Source organism: Oratosquilla oratoria, chromosome 16 (assembly GCF_046742065.1).
Source record: "Oratosquilla oratoria isolate Oo_2021 chromosome 16, ASM4674206v1, whole genome shotgun sequence".
Lineage (NCBI taxonomy): Eukaryota > Metazoa > Arthropoda > Malacostraca > Stomatopoda > Squillidae > Oratosquilla > Oratosquilla oratoria.
In genome coordinates, this window is record NC_134792.1 from 54,509,989 (window position 1) to 54,529,661 (window position 19,673).

At 43.3% G+C, this 19,673-nt stretch overlaps 1 protein-coding gene across 2 annotated transcripts in view; it reads right to left on the reverse strand.

Moving 5' to 3' along the window:
• Cbs (Cystathionine beta-synthase) overlaps positions 1 to 19,673 on the reverse strand; it is a 168,668-nt gene that overhangs the window by 69,346 nt on the left and 79,649 nt on the right. The gene's annotated exons all lie outside the window — the stretch shown is intronic.

The following is a 19,673-nucleotide window of genomic DNA, read 5'->3' on the forward strand; positions in this document are numbered from 1 at the left end:
ATAAATAAAATAATAACAACAACAACAATGATGATGATGATAATAATAACAATAATAATAATAATAATAATAATAATACCAAATAAGAAAAGAAAAAAAAAATCCAAGACGTGTGTGACCAGAGCACACAAAAGAGAACGAAAGATGCCCGAGCTAGCCCCTTCTTATTGTCCTCTGGGTGTTTTGGATTCTTGAGAAAGGCTGTGCAGGGAGACGGGCACGCACACACACACACACACACACACGCACACACACACACACACACACACACACACACACACAACGAGCAGGGTGTGTAGGCTACACGCACAGTCTGTGGACTATATTCAGGGTGTAAAGACTGCGTTTAGGTTGTGTAGATTGAGTCTAGGGGGTGCAGGCTGCATTTAGGTTGTGTAGAATGCGTGTACAGCGTGTAGACTGCGTGTAAGGTGGATGGCGTGTAAATGATGCACAGGCTGTGTAAGGTGGCGTGTGTACCTTACGTAGAGTGAGTGTGTATCGCATGTGTGTGTGTGTGTGTGTGTGTGTGTGTACGTGTGTGTGCATTACGTAAGAAAGTGTACAAAGAAAGACTTGATAAGAGGAGAACGGAAAGATTAAGGAGGATAAGGAATGAAGAAGGATATGGAGAATAGAAACAAGAGAGGAGGGTGAACTGGTTTCGAAATTTATGTTGATGTTCTTCACGTCGTTCCTCGTGTTCTTTTTTCTCCGGATTTACTTGATGCTGTTCTTTATCTCTTATTTATTTGTATTTATGCGTCTACAGGTATTCTAGGTAACGAGCCGTATCTACCTATTCATCTATTTACCTAATTTGGATAAAGAGTCCACATCCATCCTAGGCAACACCCTTAATGTCTATATACGTTCCCCCCATCTCCAATGGTCCATTCTCCCGAAAATAATAATAATAATAATGATAATAATAATAATAATAATAATAATAATACATACATACATATACCAAGGCTTTTTCCCCCTTCCAAGGGAGGTAGCCAAAAAGGGAAAGGCATAAAAACACTCCCACCCATTTCATCCCTAAATACACTCCACACCCCTCCCACCCTTCCTCTCATCTGAGCACCTCCTGGATGACGGGTCATCCTGCACCCTGTCCACCGCCCTGGGTCAGAAATTATTGATAATGATAATAATATTAATGATAATAATAATAATAATGATAATAATAATGACAATGATAATAATAATAATAATGATAATAATAATGACTGATAATAATAATAATAATGACAATAATAATAACAATAATTATAATGATTATAATAATAACAACAATAATAATAATAATAATAATAATAATAACAATAATAATGATAACAATAATAACGATAATTAAACAATCAAATAATTCTGGACACGTCACCAACTACGCGTGCGCACGAAGAGGCTAGTGGCCTACACTCCGCTCCCCGGGTCGACTGTGTATATCGTCCCGTGGCAACAGAACCGACCCTACTCAGCTGGTTCTCCCATCGTCCGCGTCCCGTCCCGCCGCGGGCGGCACGTCTCCGGCGCCCGTCCGTCCGGGCCCGGACCTTATATGCCTCGACGGTTGCTGCCGATATTGACGGGGGATTAGTGGTTAACCTGCCACCAACTACGTTTGTTGTTGTTGTTGTTGTTCCCTAGACTGTCTGTCCGAGCAGTCCCGTCTCCCCAAGGAGTGCCATAGCCGAAACTGGGTTTTCCCACAAATCCTTTATAGAGCGTATGTTGTGTTGTTTGCGTGCATGATTGTGTACAATGCAGTCTTCCATTATGTGTTGTATGGTATGGGGTGAAGTGTTACATCCTGGGCAGCTGTTCACAATGCGGTCATCCAGCCTCTTCTGGTACTCCCCAAGGTAGGCGTAGCTCCTCTTGGGGATCGGTGCCACCTGCGTAGAGCCGGTGGCCAGGGGTGGTTGCTGCCGTTTGGCCCCCAACTCTTGGGGTTGGGGGGTGGTCCCACGACGTAGACGCTGCAGCTCCAGGACCACTACGTTTGTAGATCGGCGTACTTACGTAATTCGGCGTCATTCGTAGGCACCAATGATGTAACCATGCACACACACACACACACACACACACACACACACACACACACACACACACACACACTCGTGGCGCAGTGGCAGAGTTCCCGACTGCCACTACGCTAGTCCGGGTTCGAAACCCGTCCAAGTCTGAAATAATTTCAGTATTGCTGCGCTGCGGGTTGTTACTCCAACTCGGAGTTGTGTGTATGTGTGTGCGTGTAAGGTCACAGTATTATCCACAGATCAGTCATATATGAGTTCTGAGCTCTCTTCCGGGAGGGAAATAGCTTTCGATCACAAGTCCAACACGTGATCCAAGACACACAGAAACACACACACACACAGGAGTATACGTAAGTGGTTTTGGGTGCGTGTGATTCTCAATGGTTTTTGGATCACATGTTGGACTCGTGATTGACTCGTGTTTCCCTCCCGGAAGAGAGCTCAGAGCTCGTATGACCGATCTATGGGTAATGCTAATGCTATATAGATAATTCCAATAAATAAATAATAAATAAATACATAGTAAATACATAACACAACAAATGAAATGCAATAAATAAAATAAATACATAAATATTTGCTGAACAAGAACATAAGAATGAAGGAGACTGCAAGAGACCATATGGCCTACACCAGGCAGTTCCAAGTCCAGTTATATCAAACACACTTTTTGATGACAATCTAAATCTGAGTATGGGATTAAAACCTGGGCAATTTTAAAACAAATATTGTGCAATATTCTAGAAGCCTAACACCGTCATACAAAATGGAATTTGGTTGAACGAAACATTGTAGGGCCTCCACGGTTTCCGTGTCCGGTTGATGCTTTTATATTGTCAACTTTCACATCATATACCCTCAAGATGTAATGGGAGGCTTGCACACAAAGAAAGAAAAGTATATTTCATATATCTATATCTATATATATATATATATATATATATATATATATACATATATGCACAAGTATCACAAATCACACGTGACTACACCGTTATGCTGATTACCACAGGGAAAAGAAAAGTTCTTGGAATCCGAGCGCTTTCGTGATATTTGTTCACATCTTCAAGGATTACAATAGAATGAATAAGTACAGAGTAAGATGAGATATATATATACACATGAGAGAGGTTTGACAACTGGAAAGGGTCACCACTTAAGCTAATTATATCAGGTCAGGTCAAGTCTTGAAGGGTAGGGGTGGGTGACCTTATTCCTTACAGTAATTATCATATATACTCTTAACAATAAATGGATCAAGTTTGTATAGACCTACTAAGTATTTCAGCGGCTTTGACCCATCGTTTTTCGCTCATATTTCCGAAATAACCATTCACATCAGTATGATATATTAGCACAGCCTAATTCACACCCGGCCATAATTTTTGACGTTAGAGTGCATTTACAAGTGTATTTAATTACGGCGTTTACTCTTGATATTAAGTGTGTCGTAGCCGACACCCGTGAAGTAAATCGAACAGGTGAAATCGTGACATCACAAACTACCTCGTGTATCCCAACTTCACTTGTTCGATTTACTTCACGGGTATCGGCTACTTGCCACTTTATAGTGGATATATATATATATATATTTATATATATACACACAAATGTTATATATACATACATATATATATATATATATATATATATATATTTCATTTGTTACATTATTATAGATTTTATTTATCAATTTATTATCATGATTTTTTCGCATCCTAGATATGGACCAAAAGGGTTCCTGTCGGCATGCTCCGCCTTTGTAATCCTTTATAATTATATATTGAACTACACACACACACACACACATATATATATATATTATATATACATATATACACACACACACACACACACACACACATATATATATATATATATATATATATATATATATATATATATATATATAGTATATACATACATATTATAATACGAGCGAAATACACCATACGTTTCGAACCTTATCCGAGGTCTGTCTTCAGGGGTCACAATGATATCGTTTGATCCGGACTTCAAAAACGGAAAGATGCGCTGCACTAGGAGCGGACCACGGGGAACCCCAGCCACGACAGTCGGGCTTCCCTAGTCTCTCCCATCACACAAATCCCGGGACTAAATGTGGTGCGCACACACACACACACACACACACACACACACACACACACACACACACACACACACACAAACACACACACACACAAGCACACTCATTGCTCAACGATGCAGTGGTCCCGTTCTCGACCGTTCATTTAGCGATCCGAGTTCGAGTCCCGCCTAGGGCTGGAGAAAATTCAACATCGCTGCCCTGCAAGCCGGCACTCCAACTCTGGTGGGCAAGAATGTGTGTGAGTGTGAGTGTGTGTGTGTGTGTAAGGTCACATCTTTACCTATAGATCGGCCATACATGAGCTCTGATTTCTCTTTCGGGAGGATAACAGCTGCCGATCACGAGTCCAGAACGTGGTACAAAACGAAGGTGGTGACTGCCACACGCACGCACGCACGCACTCACTGTGACCCTTGGGGTAATGCCCATCGTGACGTCATCTCCTGGTACGAGGAGACACCGTGACGTCACCTCCAACGCCCAAGGAGAGAGAAGAGGAAGAGGAGGAGGAGGAGGAGGAAAGGGGGGAGAGGAGAGGAGGTTGAGGAGAGGAGGTTGAGGAGAGGAGGTTAGGGGGAAGAGAATGGGAGAGGGGGCGAGAGGGAGAGGAGGGAAGAAGAAGAGGAGAGAAGAAGAAGAAATCAGGGGGAAGGGAGGGAAGGGGAGAGGAGGGGAGGGGAGGGGACGAGAGAGGGAAGGGGAGAGGGAAGAGGAAAGGGGAGAGGAGAAGAGGGAAAGGGGAGAGGAAGAGGGAAAGGGGAGAGGAAGAGGAAAGGAGAGGGAAGTGGGAAAGGAAAGAGGAAAGGAAAGGGAAGAGGGAAAGGAAAGGTAAGAGGGAAAAAGGAGAGGGAGAGGAAGGGGAAAGGGAAGGGAAGAAGAAAGGGGAGACGGAAGAGGAAAGGGGAACGGGAAGGAGAAAGGAAAGAGGGAAAGGGGAGATGGGAGGTGCGACAAGGTGTCTCGGTGCCTCTCTCTGGCTTGCACAGGGGCGAGGTCCACGAAGACCAGAAAAGAAACAAAGACAGAAATTACTGAGGAAGAGGAGGAGGAGGAGGAAGAAGAGAAAGAGGAGGAAACGGAAGGGGAGGAGAAAGAAGAGGGAGATAAAAGAGAGGAGAAGAGAAAATTAGGTGGGACAGGGGAGAAAGAGGAAGAGGGACAAGAGAAAACAAAGGGAAGCTAGAACGACGAAGCTACAAGGACACGAGAGAGAGAGAGAGAGAGATAGAGAGAGGGGGGGAGGAGAAGTGTCTTGAAGAGCACGTTTATTCAGGCTGAATGACCCTGACAATGCAATGCATAGGCTTTGCCAACTCCCCTTCCCCCTCCCCCTTCGTCCACCACGCCAATCTCGTCAAGATATCTTTTCATTCCTAACAACCTGACTACGCAGCACAGAACGCTCCCTTCCCTCCCTCTTCTCTCTTCCTCCTCCCTCTTCTCTCTTCCTCCTCCCTCCTCTCTCTTCCTCCTCCTCCTCTCCTTCTGATAAAATAATTTTTACGTAGAGACGTGAGCGAAGGACAGTAGCGTTGCGTGGGTCTACACGCGATAAAGCTGAATATTTCCCCCCCAAGATGTCGACAATTTGATTTCCCTCGTTCGATTCTTCTCACAAAAAAACGATTTATGGCGTGATCCAATTGGACGATTGAATTTCGTATCTATCAGCTGGATCGGTTTTCGACATCACCTTCAAATTTACACCAAACCATTTTTTCTATTAAGCGACTGAAAATTTTATATGCAAACACGCACAACCGCTATATGTTTACACTGACGATAATGCAAGTGGACCCTATGACGTCATGTCGTTGCTTGTGACGTCATGTCCAAAGCTGAGATAAGATGTTTTGTTGACATTTCTGACCGATGATCGACCGACATGTCGGTCTTAAAAAATAATATAATAATGATGATGATGATAATAATATTAATTATAACAATAAGTATTATCATTATCATAGTGAAAATAATAATAATAACAATAATAATAATAATATGTGTGTATTTTGGTTCTGCCTGGTTCAATATGCGAGGTTGTGGAAAGAAGCGGGTTAAACAGAATATTAACAACTGAATTGGATTAGGAGTAAAGTTAGATAAGGTGAGGATAAATAAACCTAACGGAATATGAAATACAGAGACAAAATCCACCCGTTACAGCAGTGAATAAAGCCATAGCGTTTCACTTGTAAATAGTATTTGTCTCTGGAAACCCAACTCGTATAAGATAAGGAGACACTTCGCTATGAAATGACAACAAATGAACATCAGAGGAGTGACGTCATTGTTGGAGAAGTGACCTAACGGAAGCAACCGGTCCAGTCTAGACCATTTGTATAAGGTCTAGAAAGATGCTAGAGGAGGAGGAGGAGGAGTAGGAAGAGGAGAAGGAAGAGAAGGAGAGGTGGGAGAAGAAGATGGAAGTGGGAGAAGGAAGAGGACGAGAAGAAAAAGGAGGACGAGGAGAAGGAGGAAATGTGGGAGAAGAAGAAGTAGGAAGAAGAAGAGGAAGAGAAGGAAGGAAAGAAGGAGATGGAGAAGGGAGGAGAGGACGAGGAGGAATAGGAGGACGAAGGAGAAGGAGGAGGTGTGGAGAGGAGAAGAGGAGTGGAGAAGGAAGAGATGGAGAGAGGAAGAATATAGAGGAGGAAGAAGGAGAATGAGGGAGAAGGAGAGGAAAGGAGGTGAGAAGAAGAGAGGAGAGGAGAGAGAGGAGAGAGAGGGAAGAAGGAGAGGAGGAAGAGGAGGAAGAGATGGAGAGAGAAGGAGAAGGAGAGAGGAGAGAGGAGAGAGAGGGAGAGAGGAGAGAGAGGAGAGAGAGAGAGAGAGAGAGAGAGAGAGAGAGAGAGAGAGAGAGAGAGAGAGAGAGAGAGAGAGAGAGAGAGAGAGAGAGAGAGAGAGAGAGAGAGAGAGAGAGAGAGAGAGAGAGAGAGAGAGAGAGAGAGAGAGAGAGAGAGAGAAGAGAGAGGAGAGAGAAAGAGGGGGAGAGAGAGGAGAGAGAGAGAGAGAGAGAGAGGAGAGAGAGAGAGAGAGAGAGAGAGAGAGAGAGAGAGAGTGAGAGTGAGTCAGAGGGGTGAGATATAGAGAGAGAGAGAGAGAGAGAGAGAGAGAGAGAGAGAGAGAGAGAGAGAGAGAGAGAGAGAGAGAGAGAGAGAGAGAGAGAGAGAGAGAGAGAGAGAGAGAGAGAGAGAGAGAGAGAGAGAGAGGCCTCTTCAGCTGCCCAAAGAGCTCGTAACCTGACGTGCCCTCATTTCTGACCTCGGAGTGACCTCACCCTTCGTCGTCGTTGGGTTTTCGCGTGCACCTCAAGGAGGCGGCGGCGGCGGTTCGTCGTCGCGTCGGACAAACGAGTTCCTCCTCCTTCTCCTCCTCTTCTTCCTCGTCCTCCTCCTCTTATTCATTCTCCTCCTCTTCTTCTTCCTCCTCCTCCTCTTCTTCCTCGTCCTCCTCCTATTATTCATTCTCCTTCCTCGTCCTCCTCCTCCTCCCCTTCTTCCTCCTAATCTTCTTCTTCCTCCTCCTCCTCCTCTTCTTCCTCGTCCTCCTCCTCCCCTTCTTCTTCCTCCTAATCTTCTTCTTCCTCCTCCTCCTCTTCTTCCTCCTTTCCCGAAGAGGACAACCACACACGCACGCGCGCGCGCATGCGCACACAGACTTGAAGGAAGTATTGGGACGCGTCACGCAATCGGGATCTGTGCCGACGAAGGAAGGGTCGGCCGGCACGCCAATGGAGCCACCGTGGAGACTTAATTGCGGCCATTTCTTTCCTATTTCTGCTAAATATGAGCTCAGGGGGCATCAAGACTCCGTCTAAGATGACGCACATTCTATATTTTCTTTTGGTCAATAACTGGATATTTGATTTAGCTACAATTCAAGTGTGTGTGTGTGTGTGTGTGTGTGTGTGTGTGTGTGTGTGTGTGTGTGTGTGTGTGTGTGTGTGTGTGTGTGTGTGTGTGTATTTACCTAGTTGTATTTTACGGGAAGGGGAGCTATGCTCGTGGTGTCCCGTGTGTGTGTGTGTGTGTGTGTGTGTGTGTGTGTGTGTGTGTGTGTATTTACCTAGTTGTATTTTACGGGAAGGGGAGCTATGCTCGTGGTGTCCCGTGTGTGTGTGTGTGTGTGATTCACCAAAGTCTTGGATCACGTGTCGAACTCATGATCGACAGCTATTTCCCTTCCGACAGGGAGCTCAGAACTCATATATGACCGATCTATGGATAGTGCTGTGACCTTACACGCACACACACACACCCAACTCCCCGCCCACGAGTTAGAGTAACGACTCACAGCGCAGCGATTCTGAAATAATTTCAACCCTGGGCGGGTGTGTTTGTGATAAACCATGGTCTTGGATAACGTGCTAGACCCTCCCGGATGAGAGTTCGTATATGTCCAATCTATGGGTCATGCTGTGACCTTACACACACACATACGCAACTCCTTGCCCACGAGAGTTGGAATACCGGCTCGCAGTGTAGCGATGCTGAAATTGTTTCAACCCTGGGCGGGGATCGAACTCGAACCGTTGGGTTTGCGGTCGCGAGCGGTACCACTGTGCGAAGTTGTTACAGATAATCTTGTTCAAAGCATCAACGTCAATAATTGGTTATGACACTTTTCCTTTGTGTTTAAGGTGTCGCGAGCCGATTTCGTCGACTTCAAAGGAGTGGCGGCATCGAAGACTTTATCTACAAGTGTATTTCATCTACTTATCTTTCCATATTTACTTAAGTGGGGAACTTAGGGGAAAACTTTTGAGAGTAAGAAAATAGAAATAAAAAATAATATTGATAATATTAATAATAAATATAAAATCAAAATGCAGAACAGACTCACAAAGGAATAAAATCAAAATAAAACTGATCTATTTATCTTTCCATATTTACTTAAGTGAGGAACTTTGGGGAAAACTTTGAGAGTAAGAAAATAAAAATAAAAAATAATATTGATAATATTAATAATAAATATAAAATAAAAAGAGGAAAAAAACTCAAAATAAAACTGATCTCACCTAAGCTAACATGACTTGACCTATTCAACACTTCCCGGTCATAATTACGATCTTTCTTGTGACATTTTCTTTTTCATTCATTCAGAAATGATTCACTTCCCCCAAGACGCCCATTTCGCCTATTCCAGCCTGCATGGACAACAATTGTTCAACGTTTGGGTTTTTGATTGAATTAGGTTAGGTTAGGTTAACTTAGGTTAGGTTAACTTAGGTTAGGCTGGGTGTGTTGTTGGTTAGGTTTGATTAGGTTAAGTTTGGTTAGGCTGGGTGTGTTGAAGGCTCAAACACGAATGTGATCAACTTCATATATTTTCGATAATTTTCATGACAGTTGCATGCAAGATTCGAACCTACTGCTCTCAGCCACCTATAAGATCAACTTTCGCAGAGCCTTAGACCACTACACCACAGAAGCTATAAAAATCCTTGAAACCTGGAATCGAAGTGATTCCCGAGGATAGGAAAGATCACTCGGGAATCAGTTCGATTAAAGGTTTCAAGGATTTTTATAGCTTCTGTGGTGTAGTGGTCTAAGGCTCTGCGAAAATTGATCTTATAGGTGGCTGAGAGCAGTGGGTTCGAATCATGCATGCAACTGTCATAAAAATGATCGGATTGATGTCGCTGCTATTAGCGAATTTCTCTCATACCTTCATATATTTTGTTTAGATGAATACCTTATTTTTTTCTCTTCAATTAAATGGTAAGGGTTAGGGTCTCGACCGATAAGGACACCGTTCAGGCAGGGGCCCGCGAAACCCTCACCACCGTCATTACAAAGGATTACAAAGGCGGAGCATGCCGACAGGAGACCTTTTGGTCCATATCTAGGTCGGATGCGATAAAAAAATCATAATAATAATGAATATATAAAAACTATAATAATGTAAATAACAAATAAAATACATAAATAAATGCATAGGTATAGTTAAATAATAAACAACCAGGTAAATAGAAAATAGTAATAAATTGACATACAACTAATAACGGCTTAAGTAAAAACGTCTTTGAGCCTTCATTTATTCAACTTAACTCATTTCGCAGTCTGATTCCATATGGACTGATAGGGTTAAAATAAAATCAGGTAAAACACACAATGCATGGATAGGTATAAGGGATAAATTTACATCTATCGACATAAAATCCTTGGCTCCGCCCAGCCATGGACCTAAAGGTCTGCTGTCACTCAAACTAGTGTGATGATAAAAAGAAGCAATCTTGGCGAACCGCAATGCATGCACAGACGTCGAGAGGGAGAGGGGGGAGCGGTGGCTATACATAGTAACAACCTCCTCCAAGTCGCATTTGGGAGACGTCCCTCTTGCCCACGGCGGTCGGGATACAAGAAAACGATCCGACACCCTAATTGGAGGACCAAAGAGATTCCGAACCGACGGTAAATACGGACTCGACCCAAGACGAAGACTACGGGGGACGCGAGGAAGAGTGTGGAGGTTGACCTTCAGGAGGAAAATGCTAAGGGGGACTCCATCTCGTGAACGGAAATTGATCTTAAATTTATACATACAGTACTGGGGTATATATTGTCTGTCTGTTTGTCTGTCGTCTCTCTGAGGAAGACATCCGTCGAAACGTTACAAGAAATATATATCACTCCTGCCTTATCCTGTGTCTCCTTACCACCTTCCACTCATCTGTCTATACTTTCTACTGCAACATATATGTATATATATATATATATATATATATATATATATGATGAAACGTCAGTGAATAAAACTCCAACTGTTCTCTGTGTCTAACTCACCACCCTTCCACTCATTTGTCTTCCATACTTCAATATATATATATATATATATATATATATATATATACATATATATATATATATATATATATATATATTATATTGTATTTGTTCCCATACGGTTTCTCACGCTGACATACACAATAATACATGTAAACACAAACTATTAGCCAAGCCAAAACCTTCAAAGGCTACACTGAATCTTAACGGAAGAAAATGCCACAACTACACTGGATAATATGCTAGACAGAGAAAGAGAGAGAGAATGGGGAGAAAGTGAAAATGGGAGAAAAAGAGAGGATGAGAGTGAGAGTGAGAGAGAGAAGGAGAGAGTGAGAGAAACGTTTTTTTATTACATTTGCTAGCGCCAGGTGATTTTATTCTGGGATTTCCCCCCCCCCTCGCCACCCCCGTTCAGAGGGAAAGGGTTCGTCGGGCCCAATGCAGCTTGGCATCACAGCCTGATAGCAAATGTCTCTGAAAACAGAACTGCGAAAGGAGGAGGAGTAGGGGGAGGAGAAAGACGGAGGAAAAAGAAGACGAGGAGGAGGAGGAGGAGGAAGAAGGAGGAGGGAGAGGAGAAAGACGAATACGAGGAGAGAGACGAAGAGGAGGAGAAGGGAGATGAAGAGAAAGAGGAAGAGGAGGAAAAGAAAGACGAAGAGAAAGAGGAGGAAAAGGAAGACGAGGAGAAAGACGAAGAGGATGAAAAGGAGGCCAAAGAGAAGAATGAAGAGCAGGAGGAAGAGTAAGAGAACAAAGATGAGGAAGATGAGAAGGAAGAAGAAAAAGAAGAAGAAGAAGAAGAAGAAGGACAAGAAGGAGAAGAAAATGGAGAGGAAGAGAAAGAATAAGAAGACGAAAAGGAAGAGTGGGTGTGGGAGGGAGGGAGGGAGGGGGGCAAGCTCTCTCCCCCCCTAGCCCCCCACCCCCACCCCCGCATAATCCCATGCATGACCTTGCATGCACAACGCGTCTTCGGAATCAGGTCACTCCCCAAATTGGGTCATTCCAATTGCCACGCAAGGGACCAAGAGAACCACGACTCTTGGCTGCCAAGAGTCCTCCAGACCTTCCTCTTTGAACAAAGAGTATCAAGAGGAAAGATCTGCTTCCTCTTAGTGGGTGGTTCCTCACACGAATAAAATCAACTAGTGGCTTCCAGAATAGGGTAAATAAGATTGATACCAGGAAAAGTCAATAAAATTGATTACCCAGTGTGTGTGTGTGTGTGTGTGTGTGTGTGTGTGTGTGTGTGTGTGTGTGCGTGTGTGTGTGCGCGCGCGCGTAGGTGTATTTACCTAGTTGTATTTTACGGGAAGAGAGCTGTGCTCGTAGTGTGTGTGTGTGTGTGTGTGTGTGTGTGTGTGTGTGTGTGTGTGTGTGTGTGTGTGTGTGTGTGTGTGTGTAGGTTAGGTTAAGTTAGGGTAGGCTGGGTGTGTTGTAGGTTAGGTTAAGGTGGATGTCTTGTAAGTTAGGTTAGGTTTTGAGTGTGTGTGTGTGTGTGTGTGTGTGTGTGTGTGTGTGTGTGTGTGTGTGCGTGTGTGTGTGTGTGTGTGCGTGTGTGTGCGTGCGCGCGCGAAGGAGATCGTGCTAATCGACAGTGAAAGTCCCTTTCATTAGCGGAATGAGTCTTTGTAGTGGGTTGGCTTCATTTTTGGCGCCTCGAAAGGAACGAATTATTATGAGATTTATGATGATTATCAATGTCAGGAGAAGCTCCGGAACGTCTATGGAGCTTCTATGTAGATGAAAAAAAAAAAAAAAAAAAAGAGAGAGAGAGAGAGAGAGAGAGAGAGAGAGAAGAAAATATACAGGTGGAGTCGGGCGATATGATTTTATTCAGCTAAGGTAACACACACGCACACGACTCGGTGGCGCGGTTGGTAGGGTCCCCGACTGTTACTACGGCGGTCCGGGTTCGAATCCTGCCCAGGGCTGAAATAATTTCAGTATCGCTGCGCTTCGAGTCGTTACTCCAACTCTTGTGGGCGGAGAGTTGGGTATGTGTGTGTGCGTGTAAGGTCACAGCATTACCCATAGATCGGTCATATGAGCTCTGAGCTCTCTTCCAGGAGGGAAACAGCTGTCGATCACGAGTTCATCACGTGATCCAGATCAAGGTAAATACACACACACACACACACACACACAAACGCACGCACACACCGCCAACGCAATGGAAGGTTTCAAGCGCGCGGCTGGAAGCCGTGGCACGTGAGATTTGAGGGGGAGAGGGGGGAGAAGGGGGGAGAGGGGGAGAGAAGGGGGAGAGAGGGAAGAGGAAGAGAAAATGAGCATGAACTTCGCATTGCAGAGGCTGACTTCGTCGGCGAAGAGGGTGGGAGGGGGGAAGGGGGTAGAGGGGAGGTATAGTGAGGGGGTGCTACTAACATGGAAGGAATGTCGTGTGTGTGTGTGTGTGTGTGTGTGTGTGTGTGTGTGTGTGTGTGAGAGAGAGAGAGAGAGAGAGAGAGAGAGAGAGAGAGAGAGTGAGTGTCACCCAGGAGACACCGCAAACCCATTTATTGCCCTACCACACTTTGACGTCTTTATTCAAGCTAAATCCAGGCGATCTTAGTCACCTGATGGTGGGGAGATGGAGGGGAGAGGAGGGGAGAGTAGTGGTGAGTAGTAGAGAGGAGGGAAGAGGAGGGGAGAGGAGAAGGAGTGTCTCCGCGCATGAATGCATTAATACAATAGCCTACAACACAAGTTAAGATGTTGGTCATGACAACAATTGAGGGTGCGTGGCCCGGCCTGTTGTGCTAATTAATACCTTTCTATATAATGCGAGGAATCTGAATATAAAAAAGGTCTATGAAATATAAGATAATTGTGACTGTCAACTTCAGAAAAGGGTTCCTCTTCCACATTTTATTATCATTATTATTATTACTATTATTATTATTATTATCATCATTACTATTACCAATATTATAAGTTTATTATTAACTTATTATAATTTTTATTATTCAATTTAAATATTACTATTATATTATTATTATATCATTATTATGTTGTTATTATGTCATTATTATATTATTATATTATTGTTATAATTATATTATTATTATATTATATTATTATTATATTATCATTATATTATATTTATCATATTATTATTATTATATTATTATATCATATTACCTTTTTATTTACTTTTTTGGCGGGGTAGGATTTGGATAAATAACGAAAGGAAGCCAAACGAATGATGTGATTTCATGAAAAAAAGGTGTGTGTGTGGGGGGGGGAGGAATGGACTGGAAAAAGAGCCGAGGGCCACTTGGTTTGCGAGGAAATGGGAGTTCGGCGCTGAGACTTGGCTCAGACGTGACAAAGATCATTTTGTCTTTGGAGAAATAAAGAATAAAAAGAGTGAGATAAAGAAAAAAGAAAGAAGTCGCCGAGGAGGGGAAAAAAGAGATAAAAGAATAAGAAGAATAAAAGGAAAAAATATGATAAAAAAATAAATAGAGAAGAGAGAAAAAAAAAATCAACATGTCCGAATCTGAAACCATGGCCAGCTAAAAAAAAAAAAAAAAATATATATATATATATATATATAATAATAATAATAATAAAAATATAATAAAAAGATTAAAAAATCACGAAACATTGTCGACATATTTTTAATTACTCTGTTCCAAGAGGGGCTCTGGCGATTTGATTCACCTCCCTGTCAACCCCCAATCATCAGACCCAATCAGTCTCCTTCCCATCTTTCCACCCCAAATTGCTCTTCTCTAACCCGGCCACAATACGAACCAATGGGTCACCAGGTCCCTTTGTGGCACCACGCTAAGGCTGAATGCACCACCTTGGCCCCGGGAGCTATGTGATGCTTGCAATGTAACACAAGCTTAAATGTCTCGCTCACACACACACACACACCAACTCTTGGCACAGTTGGTAGAGTTCCCGGCTGCCACTACGGAGGTCCAGGTTCGAATCCCGCCCAGGGCTGAAATAATTTCAGCATCGCTGCACTGTGGGTTGTTACTCCAACTCTCGTGGGCGGGGAGTTGGTGGTGTGTGTGCGTGTAAGGTCACAGCATTACCCATAGATCAATCATATACGAGCTCTAGCTCTCTTCCGGGAGGGAAATAGCTGCCGATCACGAGTCCAACACGTGATCCAAAGACAATGGTGAATCACACATTAAATGATATACACATACTCTCATTACCCGCTAGAGGTCGCTACAGCTGAATAAACTTCTCAAACTTTTCAAATACACACAATATCGCACGCACGCGCACGCACGCACACATACATCCACACACACACACACACACACACACACAGACACACACACGCTATCTTTGTAGAATTTTCCTGGTGAGGTTCGTAGGGTGCGAGCAAGGTCACCTAAGGAAGGAGGAACGTGAGGAGGTGGAGGAGGAGGAGGGGAAGGGAAGAGAACGAATAGAAGGGAGGAGGTGGAGGAGGAGGAGGAGGGGAAGGGAAGAGAACGAATAGAAGGGAGGAAGAGGGGGAGGGAGAAGGGGGAGGGGAGGAAGGAGGAGGAACAGGGGGGAGGAGAATGGAGGGGAGGGAGAAAGGGGAGGAGGAGGGAGGAGAGGAGACGGGAGGGAGGAGAAGGGTGTGGACAGGGAGGAAGCGAGGTAAATGAGAAGAGAGGAGAGGAGAGATGTGAAGAGAGGATGGAGGGAAGAGAGAGGGAAATGAGAGGGAAATGAATAGAAAATAGTAAAAAATCCTGGAGAGAGAGAGAGAGAGAGAGAGAGAGAGAGAGAGAGAGAGAGAGGAAGGGAGGGGAGAGGAGGGGAAAGAAGGGAAGGTAAATGAAGGGAAGCGATGTGAAGGAAGAGACGGGAAGGCAAGAGAAGGGGAAGGAAGGGTGGGTAGTGAGAGATGGAGGAAGAGGAGGGTGAGAGGAGGAGGAGGAAGAAGAAGAGGAGGAGGAAGAATGGGGGTATTGTCGTAAAGATTAAAACGAGTTTACACTAAATAAACAACAAAACCATAACTACATCTTGGTGTCTGTCTGAGTCCTAGTTTTGGAAAACTAATGCTAAAAAGATAATAAAATAAATAAATAAACAAATACAAATAAATAAATAAATAAATAAACAAATACCAAAATAAAATAAATAAATAAACAAAATAAAATTCCTCGTCAGACATCCTCCTGCCTCGTTCCCTTTTGGAGGTTGCTAATTATTCGCAAGTACTGCAGTCCAAACGAGAAGAAAATAAGCGAATCAAAAAAATAAATTAAAAACTAAAGAGATAATTGACTTGTACGACAGTTTTGCGTGATTCTTCGTTTCTTTCATTAAAAAGGGGGAAGGGGAGGGGAGAATGGATAAAAAATTAAGGACATTAAAGAAGGCTTGCTCTTCCTTTGTAATCCTCGCCACTGACCACAGGATCTCCCCTCTGAACTGAATAAAATCGCGTTGAAAAAAAAATGGGTTGGGTTGATTACGCCCCAATGACTTACAAAACAACGACAAACTTTATACACTTTCTTCTTGTGTAAACAGGCGATTTTATTCAGGGCAACCAGGGTCGGACCCTGAGGCGAGCGGAGGAACGACCAGCGCTTCTATCCATTCAAGGGAAAACTCGGACCCCACAGTCACAGAAGGAGAAGAGGGGAAGAGGGAAGGAAAGAGGAGAAAGAAGGAAGGAAGGAAGGAAGGAAGGGAAGAAAGTAAAGTAAGAGAGATGGAGGAAGGGAGGGAGGGAGGGGAGGAGGGAGGGAGGGGAGGAAGAAAAAAGGAAAAGAAGGGAAAGAAGGAGGGAAGGAAGGAGGAAAGGAAGGAAGGAAGAAAATGAAGGTAGAAAGGAAGAGAGGAAAGAATGAGTGAGGATGAAAGAGAAAGAGGAAAATAGAGAGAGGGAGAAGAAGGGAAAGGACGTAGAGAGAGAGAGAGAGAGAGAGAGAGAGAGAGAGAGAGAGAGAGAGAGAGAGAGAGTTGCGCTAGGCACGCTCGTATGTGCGTGTGTGTGTGTGTTTGTGTGTGCACGCGCGCGCGCGCTGACTCCAGCATCCTACTATTTTCAACAACTTACAAGCGCAAGCGCAAGCACACGCACACACAGTTTAAAAAAAAACTGGACGATGAACAGATAACATATGTTAGTTATAATCCTGATATTACGGAGGTAAGAGAGCGAGCGAGCGAGAGAGAGAAGGGGGGGGGGATTGTTGTTGCAAGGCCCTGGAAGGGTGATCCCAGATCCACTTTTTCCCCCTTCTCGGTATTTGAAGGTGTTGGAATTAGTTTTTTTTTTCTAAGTGCATCAACATTGTACAATTTTGATTCTAACCAAAGTACGAATTATTGAAGTCGTTAATAACAACAGCTAAACTGTTCTGTTAATATATATATATATATATATATATATATATATATATATATATATATATATTTATATATATATATATATGTATCAGCTCTCCACCTTAAGTATGAGTGAGGCGCAATGAGGGACTAAGCCTTAATTTCTCTAATCTAATTTTTCTAATCTATGAAGTAGTCTCACCCAGTGTATTCATAAGCAAATGCTCTAATAAATAAATAAATATATAAATAAACAAAGTAATTAATTTCGGCGTCCTCTTTTGCAAGTTGAAGAAACGAATCTATCCACAGGCTCGTAACTGGTGCCACTTTGTATTCTAATCCAGCTGACTTTATGTTAACCTTTTTATCATCGCCGAGTCAACCCTTTCGGTAACAGAAAGGGGTTCGAACCAGAGATTTTCTGATCAGAACTGATCAGAAGATTAACATAACCGGTGCCATCACTGGTCCCTGAGGTACGCCACTCCTGAGTTCTTTCAGTTAGGTTATTTCCTTCCCATTCTTCTTGTTTATGTTGGCGGTTAAAAATATTTTATGCATTCTAACTATTTTCCCTCTACTCTTTCTAGTTTCTCTAGTTCAAAGATAATCTTCTGTGAGGCACCTTGCCTCTCTATAAAGTCCCTCCCATCCTTTCTTCTGTTTGAGACAAAATTTCCTGTTTGTTTTCATTTTACTTATCAACTTATTTTGAGAGAGAGAGAGAGAGAGAGAGAGAGAGCGTGTGTGTGTGTGTGAGAGAGAGAGAGAGAGAGAGAATTTCTCGACATTTCTTATCTCTTAACTTTGGTCATTTTGACACATGTCTTCTCATCCTCCTCGTTGATACGCTGTCTTTCCTTTCTCAAATATTTCCCCCCTTGGTGGGGTTTAGACATATGTACAGTATGATCAATATATTCTTCCTCAAACTTTCTTCCACCATTATTAACGCATGTACGCTCAAAACCCATATTGTACTGTACCTTTAGATAGCTATATACTTCTTTGGGTATGCGTTTCATACCATGGCCACATATTCTAGAATCAATTAGTGATATATATTCTAACTCTTCACTATAGTCTGGCTGCCAACTTCACACATAAAATGTTCTAATCTTTGAGTAGAGGTTCCTTGTAATAGACTATTCCCATTTTATTTCTACACATTTTTGTTCCTCCGTCTATGATGTCACTATCCACCCCCTCATGTCCATCACAATGCATTTACTGTCACTGAAATAAAATTCTTATAATTTTTCCATTCGTATGAACCAAAGAGCAACGTTTCAGATGATTCAACACTCCTCTTTTGTAGCCTGACATAATCAACACACATTCATGCATCTATTTCTTCCTTCCGTTGGTCTATTTATGCATAGAAGTGACGGGTGCCGACACCGACCCCTGAGGAACTCCTCTCGTTACCAATTGACACTCCAGACTGCTTCACCCAAACTCCCGTCTCGTTAACCTCCGACAGGAAAATAATTTCATCCATTAACCCCCAAGGATGAGTTGGTCCTTCTTATGATTCTCTGACTGCTGTCATGTGATATAAACCAAAACTTTTCCCCTTATAAGGAGGGTAGCTAAGTCACGGGCACATACCTATTCCCATCTATTTCACTCCCCTCCACCACCCTTTCCACACTTCCCATCTCAGCTCCTCATGGATGACGGGTCATCCCTGCATCCACCAACTGTGTGTGATTATATATATATATATATATATATATATATATATATACACGTATATAATTATTTCTGGCTATCTGCAGAATCAACCTACCACAACCCTCGTCTATGGGTTGACCTATTTCACCTCCGGCTCCACCCTTTCTACACAACATATGCAATAGCTTCTCTATCTCTGGGGCTCTTCTTTTAATCCTTTCTTGAGATACACTATATGGCGTCAATCATCCTTTCTTTCATGTAGAGAGACTGTGTGTGTGTCTGTGTACGTGTGTGTGTATGTGTGTGTGTGTGATTCACCATGGTCTTGGATCATGTGTTGGACTCGTGATCGACATCTACTACCCTCCTGAACGAGATCTCAGCTAATGTATGCCCGATCTATATGTAATCCTGTGGCCTTACACGCACGCACGCACACACACACCTCCCTGCCAACAAGAATCGAACTCGAACCGCTGTTTTAACGGTCGCGAACGATACCAATGCACCGCCGAGCAGTGTGTGTGTGTGTGTGTGTGTGTGTGTGTGTGCATGCACGTGTGAGCGGGAGCGCAAACGGTCGCGTGTCATATCCCGTACAGGTTATGTTTTGCACGAAAAGATCAGCTTTCAAATAATGCGCCGTGTAATTTCTAATGTCGCTCAACAAGAAATATAATAATGTAACCCCTTCCCTTCCAGGTGGGCTAACCTGCCGCTACACAG